Source organism: Chlorocebus sabaeus, unplaced genomic scaffold (genome assembly GCF_047675955.1).
Source record: "Chlorocebus sabaeus isolate Y175 unplaced genomic scaffold, mChlSab1.0.hap1 unalloc_scaffold_235, whole genome shotgun sequence".
In the NCBI taxonomy this organism is placed as follows: Eukaryota; Metazoa; Chordata; class Mammalia; order Primates; family Cercopithecidae; genus Chlorocebus; species Chlorocebus sabaeus.
Genome location: NW_027327521.1, coordinates 447,021 through 460,098, shown reverse-complemented (window position 1 = coordinate 460,098; position 13,078 = coordinate 447,021). Strand labels below are relative to the sequence as shown.

Below are 13,078 nucleotides of genomic sequence, written 5' to 3'. Positions count from 1 at the left end.
GTTTTTGTATTGAAATATATTTTATCTGATGTAAGTATACATTTTCTTTTTTGGTTTCCATTGGCATGGAATTATCTTCCCGTCCCTTTATTTTTAGTCTATGTGTGTCTTTTTAGGTGAAGTGTGTTCTAGTAGGTAACAGATCGTTGGGTTTTTTTGTTTTTTTTTTTTTAAATCCAATCAGCCACTCTGTCTTTTCTTTCTTTCTTTTTTCCTTTTTTTTTTTTTTTTTTTTTGAGACAGAGTCTTGCTCTGTCACCCAGGCTGGAGTGCAATGGCACAATCTCAGCTCACTGCAACCTCCAACCTGTATTTCCCGGTTCAAGCGATTCTCCTGCCTCAGCCTGCCGAGTAGCTGGGATTACAGGTGCCCACCACCATGCCTGGCTAATCACTCTATATCTCTTGATTGGAGAGTTTAATCCATTTACATTCAATGTTATTATTGATAAGTAAGGACTTACTCTTGTCATTTTGTTATTTGTTTTCTGGTGGGTTTGTGGTCTTCTCTTCCTTTTTACCTACTTTCTTGTCTTCTTTTTAGTCCAGGTGATTTTCTCTGATGGTATGCTTTAATTTCTTGCTTTTTATTTTTTGTGTATCTGTTGTATGTTTTTTGATTTGAGGTTACCATGGGGCTTATATATAACATCTTATAACCCATTATTTAAACTGATTACAACTTACCCCTGATTGCATAAATGAACAAAGAAACTAACAAGCAAAAACTAATAAAAACTTTACACTTTAACTTCATCCCTCCACTTTATTAACATTTTAAAAATTTCTATTTATATCTTATGCTGTCTATGTCTTGAAAAGTAGTTGTAGTTACTATTTTTGATAGGTTTACCTTTTAGTATTTCTACTCCAGATATGAGTGCTTTACCCACCACAATAAGCTTATTTTAATATTCCATGTGTATCTGTATACTTACTATTAGATTGGTGCAAAAGTAGTTGCGGTTTTTGCTATTAAAAGTTATGGCATTAAAAGTAATGGCAAAAAACACAGTTCCTCTTTTTTTTTATTAAGACAGAGTCTAGCTCTGTCTGCCAGACTGGAGTGCAATGGTACGATCTCAGCTCACTACAACCTCCACCTCCTGGGTTCAAGCACTTCTCCTGCCTCAGCCTTCTAAGTAGCTGGGATTACAGGTGCCCACCACCACGCTCAGCTAATTTTTGTATTTTGAGTAGAGATGGGGTTTCACTATGTTGACCAGGCTGGTCTTGAACTCCTTACCTCGTGAGCCTCAGCCTCTCAAAGTGCTGGGATTACAAGCATGAGCCACCATGCCTGGCCCACAGTTCCTCTTGAGTCAACCTAATATTACTAGTGAGTCTTGTACCTTCAATTGGTTTCATATATATATGTGTGTGTATGTGTGTGTATGTGTGTGTGTGTATGTATATATATATATATATATAAGAATTCTCTTTAGTATTTATTTTAGGACAAGTTTGGTGTTAATGAAATCCTTCTTTTATTTGTCTGGGAAAGTCTTCATTTCTCCTTCATATTTGTAGGATATTTTTGCTGGTTATACCATTCTTGACTGAAAGGTTTTCTTCTTCAGGATTTTACATATGTCATGCCACTCTCTCCTGGTCTGTAAAGTTTTCACTAAAAAGTGTGCTGCCAGACACGTTGAAACTCTATCGTATGTTGTTTGTTTGTTTTCTCTTGCTGCTTTTAGGATCCTTTCTTTATCCTTGACCTTTGGGAGTTTGATTATCACATGCATTGAGGTAGTCTTCTATGGGTTAAATCTGCTTGGTGTTCTATAACCTTCTTGTACTTGAACATTGATATTTTTCTCTAGGTTTGAGACATTCCCTGATATTATCCCTCTGAGTAGTCTTTCTCTTCCTATCCCTCTCTCTCTCTGCCTCCTTTTTTTTTTTTTTTTTTTTTTTGAGATGGAGTCTGACTCTGTCGCCCAGGCTGGAGTGCAGTGGCCAGATCTCAGCTCACTGCAAGCTCCGCCTCCCGGGTTTATGCCATTCTCCTGCCTCAGCCTCCCGAGTAGCTGTGACTACAGGCGCCCACCAACTCGCCTGGCTAGTTTTTTGTATTTTTTAGTAGAATCAGGGTTTCACTGGGTTAGCCAGGATGGTCTCGATCTCCTGACCTTGTGATCCGCCCATCTCAGCCTCCCAAAGTGCTGGGATTACAGGCTTGAGCCACCGCTTCCAGCCTCTGCCTCCTTTTTAAGGCCAATAACTCTTAGATTTGCCGTTTTGAGGCTATTTTTAGATCTCGCAGGCACACTTTATTTTTAGTTTCATTTTTCTTTTCTTTTTCTTTCTTTTTTTTTGAGACGAAGTCTCGCTCTGTCGCCCAGGCTGGAGTGCAGTAGCCAGATCTCAGCTCACTGCAAGCTCCGCCTCCCGGGTTCATGCCATTCTCCTGCCTCAGCCTCCCCAGTACCTGGGACTACAGGCACCCACCACCATGCCCAGCTAATTTTTTGTATGTTTTTTAGTAGAGATGGGGTTTCACCATGTTAGCCAGGATGTTCTTGATCTCCTGACCTCGTGATCCACCCGCCTTGGCCTCCCAAAGTGCTGGGATTACAGGCGTGAGCCACCACACGCGGCCTCATTTTTCTTTTGTCTCCTCTAACTGTATTTTCAAATAGCTTTCTTCAAGTTCACTAATTTTTTCTTCTGCTTGACCAGTTCTGCTGTTAAGAGACTCTGATGCATTCTTCAGTATGTCCATTAAATTTTTCAGTTTCATTATTTCTGCTTGATTTTTAAAATTATTTTAATCTCTTTGGTAAATGTATCTAATATAATTCTGGATTTCTTCTCTGTGTTATCTTGAATTTCATTGAGCTCTTCTAAAACAGCTATTTTGAGTTCTCTGAAAGGTTACATATCTCTGTCCTGAGATGTGTGATTGGGATTGGTCATTAGTGCCTTACATGGTTCATTTGGTGAGGTCATGTTTTCTGGGATGGTCTTGATGCTTGTCATTGTTCATCTATGTCTGGGCATTGAAGAGTTAGATATTTATTGTAGTCTTTGCCATCTGGGCTCAGTTGTGCCTGTTCTTCTTGAGAAGGTTTTCTAAGTATTCAAAGGGAATTTACTAGGGAGTACCCTAAGTCCAGTAACACTGTGACTCTAGCAGACTCATACTGCCTCAGTGGTCTTGGATAATATCTGGGAGAATTCCTTGGACTATTAGGCAGAATCTCTCAAACTCTTTTCTCACTTTCTCCCAAACTGAAGGAGTCTCTCTGTCTGTGCTAGGTTGCTTGGAGTTGAGGGAAGGGTGACATCATCGCTCCTGTGGACACCACAGCTGGTACTGTGCTGGGTCACGTATGAAGCCAGCAAATTACTAGGTCTTGCCCAAGGCCCATGGCAACTACTGCCTTGCTACTACTGATGTTTAAGGCTCAAGGGCTCTTTAGTCAGCAGGTGGTGAGTCCTGCCGGGCTGGGTCCGTCTCTTCAGTGCAGCAAGTTCCCTTCTGTCCCAGAGTGGGTCTAGAAATGTCCAGGAAGTAGGGCCTGGAATTGGGGGCTTCAGGAATCAGTTTAGTGGTGTGTTTTCCTGTGGCTGAGCTGCTACTCAATTTGTAAGACACAGTTCTCTTCTAATCTTCCTTCTCTTTCCCACAAGTGGAAGGAGTCTGTCTTTGAGCTGCACTGCCTGGAGTTGGGGGAGGTGTGATACAAGCACTTCTTGGCCACCAAAACTGATGGCTCACTGGGTCATGCGCATTCCCATTCCAGTGGCTCTGAGCGAGTTCAGCACCTGGATTTGCCCAGGAACTGCAGACCTTGTGGCCTGACTGCCTTTCAAATTTATTCAGGACCCCAGGGCACTTTAATTAACTAGTGGTGGAGGCAGCTGGAACTGAAGTTCCTATCTGTCTCTGGCATGGGAGATTCCTCTTTAGTGGGAGCTAGTTTAAATGCTCCCTTTGGCCGGGAGTGGTGGCTCACACCTGCAGTCCCAGCACTTTGGGAGGCCAAGGCGGGCAGATCACCTGAGGTCAGGAGTTCGAGACCAGCCTGACCAATGTGGTGAAACCCTGTCTCAACTAAAAATACAAAAATTAGCTGGGCTTGGTGGTGTGCAGCTGTAGTCCCAGCTACTCGGGAGGCTGAGACAGGAGAATCACTTGAATCTGGGAGGTGGAGGTTGCAGTAAGCCGAGATCACGCCACTGCACTCCAGCCTGGTTGAAAGAGCGAGATTCCATCTAAAAAAAAAAAAAAAAAAAAAAAAATGCTCCCTTTGTGGGCACTAGCAGAATTCTGCCCTGTGTTGTTTTCCACTGTGACAGGGCAGTCACTGAGTTCCAATGCAAAGTCCCATAATCACTTCACTCTCCCTCCCCAAAGCACACAGATTCTCTCTCTGTTCAGTATGGTGCTGCTGGGGGATGAATGTCAGATGGTATAGGCTATGCAAGACTCTCTTTACTGCAATCTCCAGTGCCTCTTTTCTTGATATAATATTAAAACCAGGTACTGAGATTGCTCACCTGATTTTTCATTCTTACGAAGGTGCTTTTTTGCATGGATAATTGTTTAATTTGGTGTTTATGTAGGGGAATGATTGATGAGGGATTCTATTCAGCCATCTTGCTCCACCCCACTCCCCGTTTTAGCAATTTTGAAATATATAGTTGCTTAGTATTAACTATGGACACCATGCAATGCAATAGATCACTGAAGCTTATTCCTACAGTCTAACTACAACTTTGTACCATTTGATCAATATTTTCTGTTTCCCCATCCCTCTGCCTCCCCACTTTCCTCTACTCACCACCTGTCTACTCTCTATTTCTGTGAGACTTTTAGTTACCACATGTAAGTGAGATTATACAGTATTTGTCCTTCTGTGCCTGGTCTGTTTCTCTTAGCATAATGTCCTACGATTTCATTCATGTTTTACACATGACAGGATTTCATTCTTTTTAAAAGCTTTATAGTATTTTATTGTGTACCTTGTTGATGGGCACTTAGACTGTTTCCATATCTTGGCTATTGGGAATAATGCTGAAAAATAAAATGCTTAAGAATAAATCTAACCAAGGAAGTAAAATATCTGCACACTAAGAACAGTAAAACTTGGCCAGGCGCAGTGGCACATACCTGTAATCCCAGCATTTCGGGTGGCTGAGGCAGGTGGATCACTTGAGGCTCGGAGCTTGAGGCCAGGAGCCTGAGACCAGCCTGGCCCACATGGCAAAACCACTTCTCTACTAAAAATACAAAAACTTAGCCATGCGTGGTGGCGGGCACCTGTAATCCCAGCTACTCAGGAGGCTGAGGCAGGAGAATCACTTGAACCTGGGAGGTGGACGTTGCAGTGAGCCGAGATTGCACTACTGCACTCCAGCCTGGGCAACAGAATGAGTCTCTGTCTCAAAAAAAAAAAAAAAAAATGCTGGGTGCGGTGGCTCACACCTGTAATCCCAGCACTTTAGGTGGCTGAGGCAGACAGATCACCTGAAGTCAGGAGTTTAAGACCAGCCTGGCCTACATGGCAAAACCCCTTCTCTACTAAAAAAAAAAAAAAATAGAAAAATTAGACTCAGTGCAGTGGCTTATGCCTGTAATCTCAGTACTTTGGGAGGCTGAGGTGGGCGGATCACCTGAGGTTGGGAGTTCGAGACCAGCCTGACCAATATGGAGAAACCCTGCCTCTACTAAAAATACAAAATTAGCTGGAGGTGGTGGTGCATGCCTGTAATCCCGGCTACTCAGGAGGCTGAGACAGGAGAATTGCTTGAACCCGGGAGGCGGAGGTTGCGGTGCGCCGAGATCGCACCGTTGTACTCCAACCTGGGCAACAAGAGCAAAACTCCATCTAAAAAAAAAAAATTTAGCCAGGCATGGTGGTGTGTGCCTATAATCCCAGCTACTTCGGAGGCTGAGGCAGGAGAATCACTTGAACCTGGGAGGTGGAGGTTGTAGTGAGCCGAGATCACACCACTGCACTCCAACTGGGCAACACAGCAAGACTCCGTCTCAAAAACAAACAAAAAAAAGAACTGTAAAACTACTTGATTTAAAATTGGAGAAGAGTTTGCCTTCCTGCCGATATCTGTTGCTTCCGACAGCCTCCACTGAGCACCATGGCTCCTAGGAAGGGCAGCAGTTGTGTAGCCAAGACCAACTCCTTAGGGAGGTGGAAGCTTACCTCCTTTGTTAAAGACTTGACCGTGAAGTGGAAATACGAATCAAGCAAGTTGAGTTAGACAGGCAGAACCTCTTTAAGGAGGTAGATAAACTCTACAACATCCAGATCCTGCAGCTCCCCGAGGCATTGTGCAAAGATGAATGGCTCGATTGTTTCTCCCTTGGAGGAAACAAAGCTTGGTAGAGGCAGCAACAGCTGACCTGAATATCACCAAAATTGACAAACTAACCACCGAAGCTATTCAAACACCCCTGAAACCTGCTAAAACATGAAAGGTGATACAAGTAGATGAAATGATAGTGGAAGAGGAAGAAGAAGAAAATAAACATAAGAATCTTCAAACTGCAAGAGTCAAAAGGTGTCCTCCATCCAAGAAGAGAACTCGGTCTGTACAAGGAAAAGGCAGAAGGGAAAAGTCAAGCTGTGCCATCACTGTTACCCCAGCTTTGGGCCGATTAGACGTGTCCATAGTGAAACCAACTCCAGGCCTGACACCCAGGTTTGACTTGAGGGTCTTCATGATCCCTGGCCTGCACACTCCTGCCACAAGAGAGTGGATTTACAACATCTCAGGAAATGGCATCCCTCTTGCCCACAGCAAAGAGATCTTTCTCACTGTGCCAGTGGATGGCGAAGAGCACATGTGATTATTGGCCAGTGACTTGCAGAGGCTTAGCATCACCCAGCTAGATCCAGAGGCCTTGGGAAATGTTAAGAAGCTCTCCAACCATCTTGCCCAAATCTGCAGCAGCATACAGACCATAAATGAGAAGTCAAAGTTGACAGGGTGGACTTTTTTTTTTTTTTCTTGGGACAGAGTTTCACTCTCGTCACCCAGGCTGGAGTGCAGTGGCGTGGTCTTGGTTCACTGCAACCTCTGCCTCCCGAGTTCAAGCAATTCTCCTGCCTCAGTCTCCTGAGTAGCTGGGATTACAGGCGCCCTCCACCATGCCCAGCTAATCGTTGTATTTTTAATAGAGGCAAGGTTCCACCATGTTGGGCAGGCTGGTCTGGAACTCCTGACCTCGGGTAACCCCCTGCCTTGGCCTCCAAAAGTGCTGGGATTACAGGCTTGAGTCACTGTGCCCAGGCAAGACTTCTTCCCTTCAGGCTTGTTGTTTGAGTGTGAAGTTCCAACGCAAAGAGCCGTGTTCCTCTGTGGGAATTCAGGAAGGGGAGACATGCTGTTCCCACACCAGTTAGGTAGGGCTGTGCTCTTCAGCCCTCCATCCCAGCTGACCCCAGCAGTTGCTTGCAGGGGCCATGCCATGGAAACATCCTGTCAGTCTCCAGCTGAATCCTCCCTGCCCTCTGAGCTGCTGCCTTCTGCCCGCTGTACCTCAGCATCCTCTTTGCCCTGCCCTGCCCTGCCTGCAACCGAGGTGGTGCACAAGACCCCTGTGTTCTCCGGAAGACTCCCTCCACCACCCCTACCCAGAGAGCTTTTGCATCTGGCATTTCTGTTCTCTATGCTTGAGACTGGGAGGTTTGGGCTCAGAGAAGTGCACTTTGGGCCATGAGAGGGCTGGTCCAGAAAGTGGGGGGCACTGTACAAATCATCAGATCAGGACAGTTGGCAGCAGTGACCTCAGCAGGGAACATGCACGTCTCCCCTCTGGCACTCATCTCTCCTCCCCCTCCTCCCTTTCTTCCTCCTGCTGTTGGAGGTGCTCAATGGGACTTTGGGATCTTTCACCTGCTGTGTCCAGTAGTTCTTTCGAAGCCCACTTGTGAAACAGTGTTTGTTTGTTTGTTTTCCTTTTTTTGAAATGGAGTCTCAATCTGTTACCGAGGCTGGAGTGTAGTGGCATGATCTTGGCTCACTAAAACCACCATTTCCCAGATGGCAGAAATTCTCCTGCCTCAGCCTCCCGAGTAGCTGGGATTACAGGCACGTGCCACTACACCTGGAAAATTTTTGTATTTTTAGTAGAGATGAGGTTTCACCACATTGGCCAGGCTGGTCTTGAACTCCTGACCTCAAGTGATCCGCCTGTCTCGGCCTCCTGAAGTGCTGGGATTACAGGTGGGAGCCACTGTGCCCGGTCAACACAGTGTTTTATGTTTATCTCTGTTTTTTGAAGACCAAATACTGGTTTGGAGACAGCTTCCATGTCTTACTCTTCTACCTCACTAGTCAGTGGGAGTTTGGGTAAGGGAATTGTAGGGCTTAGATTCTAGGTTTTTTATGTGATTGATCACAGAATAATTCTCTCTAAGCTATCTATGGCCCAGTGTTCCCTGCCGAGTCTGTAGGTTTCACTAAGCACTTCTCTTTTATGGGGCTCGTGTTGGCAGGGGCAGGTATGATTTGCCTGGTAGCCTCATTCCCTGTGTTTAACCTGTGCCTGGGGCATGGACTTTGTTAAATGGAGTCAGCAGTGAGGCCCTCGTGCTGCAGCCAGCCTCTCTGTCCCAGAGAATCATGTGCTGTGTTCTAAGAATTTGAGAACCAGAGTCCTCACCCACAGGCTTGAAGGCACGTGGTTTTCTCAAGTAGGGCTCTTTGTGGTATTTGTTATTACTTTGCAACAAGACCATTTTCATAATATAGTCGTATTCAAGTTGAATTCTTTTGAGTTCTTTTATTGTCCTTTCCTTGAGATTTTTGTATATATTGTGTATCTACTATATATATATATATGTATATATATATTTTATATGTATTGTTCTTCTGAGTAATGGTATCTCTAAGCTGATTTGTTCTAATCAGAGCTAGTACCTGCTTTCAATAAATTCTGGTTTTGTGTTTTAAAAATATTGGAGAAGACACAAATAAATGGAAAGTTACCTCATGTTCATGGATTAGAAGAAATAATATTATTAAAATGTCCGTATTACCCAAAGTGGTCTACAGATATAATACCATTCCTATCAAAATTCCCAAGTCATTTTTAACACAAATAGGAAAAAATCCTAAAATTATACGAAGCTAGAAAAAAACCCTGCATAGTGAAAACAGTCTTGAGCAGAAAACAACAAAGCTGAAAGCACTGTACTCCTTGATTGCAAGATATATTATAAAGTGATTGTAATCCAAACAGCATGGCACTGGCATAAAAGCAGACACATCAATCAATGTAATAGGATAGAATGCCCATAAATAAACTTAAGTAGTTATAGCCAATTGATTTTTGACCAAGGTGCCAAGAACATATACTGGGTACAGTATGATCTTTTCAATAAATAGTATTGGTTAAACTGGATATTCACATGCGGAAGAATAAAACTTTACTCTTATCTTACAGCATGTACAAAAATCAACTCAAAATGGATAAAAGTCTTAATACTTGAAATTGTAAAGCTATTAGAACAAAACATAGGGGAAAACCTCTATGACATTGATCATGACAATTATTTCTTGAATAGAATTCCAAAAGCTGGCCAGGTGCAGTTACTCATGCCTGTTATCCCAGCACTTTGGGAGGCTGAGGTGGGTGGATCACCTGATTTCAGGAGTTTCAGACCAGCCTGACCAACATGGTGAAACCTCGTCTCTACTAAAAATATAAAAATTAGCTGGGTGTGGTGGTGGGTGCCCATAATACCAGCTACTCAGGAGGCTGAGCAGGAGAATGGCTTGAACCCAGGAGGCGGAGATTGCAGTGAGCCGAGATCTTGCCACTGCACTCCAGCTGGGACAACAGAGTGAGACTCCACCTCAAAAACAAACAAACAAACAAAAAACTTCAAAAGCACCAGCAACAAAACCAAAAGAAATAACTAATAGCATGAAGATACAACCCAGAAATTGGAAAAAATATTTTCAAATTATACATCTGATAAGGGGCTGATGTTCAAAATATGTAATACTTTTGCTATGACTCTAACAACTCAATAGCAAGAAAACAAATAACAAAATAACACAAGGAAAAATGGACGAAGGATCTGAACAGGCATTTCTTAAAAGAAGAAATACAAATGGCCAAAAGAAATATGAAAAAAAATAGCATCTCTAATCATCAGGAAAATGCGAACTAAACACATGATGAAGTATCACTTCATGTCTGTCAGAATGACTGTTATCAGAAAGCCAAACTATCACCGGTGCTGGCAAGCATATGGAGAAAAGAATTCTTTTTTAAAAAAAATTTGTATTTTTGGTTCAGGGGTACATGTGCAAGTTTGTTGTATAGGTAAATTGCATGTCATGGGGGTTTGGTGTACAGATTATTTCATCACACAGATAATAAGCATAGTACTGGCCGGATGCAGTGGCTCGAGTCTATAATCCCAGCACTTTGTCAGGCCAAGGCGGGTGGATCACCTGAGGTCAGGATTTGAGCCTAGCCTCACCAACATGTCGAAACTCTCTCTCTACTAAAAAATAACCAAAATTAGCCGGGCATGGTGGTGCGTGCCTGTAATCCCAGCTACTTAAGGGAGAATCACTTGAACCTGGGAGGCGGAGGTTGCAGTGAGCCAAGATCGCACCATTGCACTCCAGCCTCGGCAACAGAGACTCCATCTCAAACCAACAGAAAAAAGTGCTCGCTTTGGTAGCACATATACTAAAAAAGAAAAAGAAAAAAAGAGTAAGCCTAGTACCTTTTCTATCCTCACTGTCCTCCCTCCCTCAAGGAGGCCCCAGGATCTATTGTTCCTTCTTGGTGTTCATGTGTTCTCAATATTTATCTCCCACTTATAAGTGAGAGTGTTTGGTTTTCTGTTCCTGCATTACATCGCTTCAGATAATAGCTTCAGCTCCATCCATGTTGCTGCAAAGGACATGATCTTGTTCTTTTTTTTATGGCTGTGCAGTATTCCATGGTGTGTGTGTACATTTTCTCTAACTAGTCTCCATTGATGGGCATTTAGGTTGATTCTGTCTTTGTTATTGTGACGAGTGCTGTGATACACATGCCTGTGTCTTTATGATAGAACAATATATATTCCTTTGGGTATAAACCTAGTAATGGGTTTGCTAGGTCAAATGGTAGTTCTGTTTTAACTTCTTTAAGAAATTGTCAGGCCAGTCATGGTGGCTCACATCTGTAATCCCAGCACTTTGGCCTGAAGAGGGTGGATCACTTGAGGTCAGGAGTTTGAAACCAGCCTAGTCAACATGGTGAAACTCCATCTCTACTAAAAATACAAAAATTAGCTGGGTGTGGTGGTGGATGTCTGTAATCCCAGCTACTCGAGAGGCTGAGGCCAGAGAATCACTTGAACCCAGGAGACGGAGGTTGCAGTGAGCCGAGATCACACTGCTGCCCTCCAGCCTGAGTGACAAGAGCGAAACTCTGTCTCATAAAAAGAAAAGAAATTATCAAACTGCTTTTCACAATGGCTGAACTAATTTGTATTCCCACCAGCAGTGTATAAACATTCCCAAGAGAAAAGGGAATTCTTAAACATCATTGGTGGGAATTTAACTTGGTACAGTCATTTTGGGAAATAATATGAAGGTTCCTCAAAAACTAGAAATAGTATTACCGTATGATCCAGTAGTACCACTTCTTGGTATGTACCCTAGTGGAATGAAATTGATCTGTCAAAAGACATCTCACATTTTTATTTCAATCTTTTAAAATATATTAAGACTTAGTTTGTGGCCTAACATATAATCTATCCTGAAGAATGTCTTGTGTTTGAAAAAAATGTGTATTACTTTGCTGTTGGATGAAATATTTCACATATGTCCATTAGGTCTATTTGGTCTAAAGTGTAGTTTAAAGCTGACATTTTTAAACAGATATTCTGTCTGGATAGTCTATTCATTTCTGAAAGTAGGGTATGTAAATCCCTTACTATTACTGTAATATAGTGTATCTCCCCCTCAAGTCAACTAATATTTGCCTTATATATTTAGAAGTTCTGATATTGGATGCATATATATTTACAATTGTTAGTTTTTTGATAAACTGACCTCTTCGTCGTGATATGATGACCTTCTTTATATCATTTTACAGTTTTTGACTTCAAGTCTGTCTTCTGTGATAGGAGTATCGGTCTCTGTGCTCCCTCTTTTAGTTTCTAATTGCATGGAATATCTTTCCAACTGAAGTATGTACAATTGTAAGGCCTTTTTGCTAGCAGAATTTACTTTGATAAAATTATTTACACTAGTGATGTTATATTACATATTCTGTTAGCACTCCAAAATACCCAGAGGTAGTTTATAACATACTAACACAATTGCTAATAAAAACCAATAGCATATATGCATATAAAATATTATTTCACTCTTTCCTGCTTGTTCTTCAGGTAATAAGTTTAAAGCAAATTTGCTAACCTATAAATAATCTCTGCCTATAGTTGGTATGTATAGTGTAACCACACTTACATGGTTAAAAGAATTATAGCTATTAATCAAATTGTGCAGTTATGGGTTATTTTAAATGTGTTTTTTATTCATGTGTTCATTCATTATTTCATGATTTCATTCGTTCATGATTGTCAGGGATTGATAATGAGAGTTGTTGATTCATTACATTTTTTTACTAGTGGAAAATGAAAATCACTGTGACTTTGTTAAGCTCTGAGATATGCTTCTTTGTACCAATATGGAAAATCTAAAAGAAAAAACCCACACTCAGCACTATGAAAGTTATACCAAAAACTGGAGAAAATGGGTTTTACAGATGTGGGCCCAGACAATCAGCCTGTTAGGTGAGTAAAAATATTGCTAGCACAACCAAATGGACAATTTAGGAGTCCCCTACAAGCAGAAGACACAATAATTTGGGTATGAGAATAATTATACTTCTCCCATCTTGAGCCATCCTAAAGAAAACATCCTGAATGTTAGGTGTTTTTATCATCTTTTGATGAAGATAGAGATAGTAGGAACAACATCATGCGAGATCTCATTTTTATGCTGAAATATGTGTATTCAATATGTGTATATGCTGAAATGTGTGTTGAAGAAAAAACCCAGTATTTTGTTCTATTTTTTGTATTTA

At 42.0% G+C, this 13,078-nt stretch overlaps 1 pseudogene; it reads left to right on the top strand.

Annotated features, from left to right (window-relative positions):
* Nucleotides 1-224: 224 nt before the first annotated feature.
* LOC140711152 (borealin pseudogene) overlaps nucleotides 225-13,078 on the top strand; it is a 49,028-nt pseudogene continuing 36,174 nt past the window's right edge.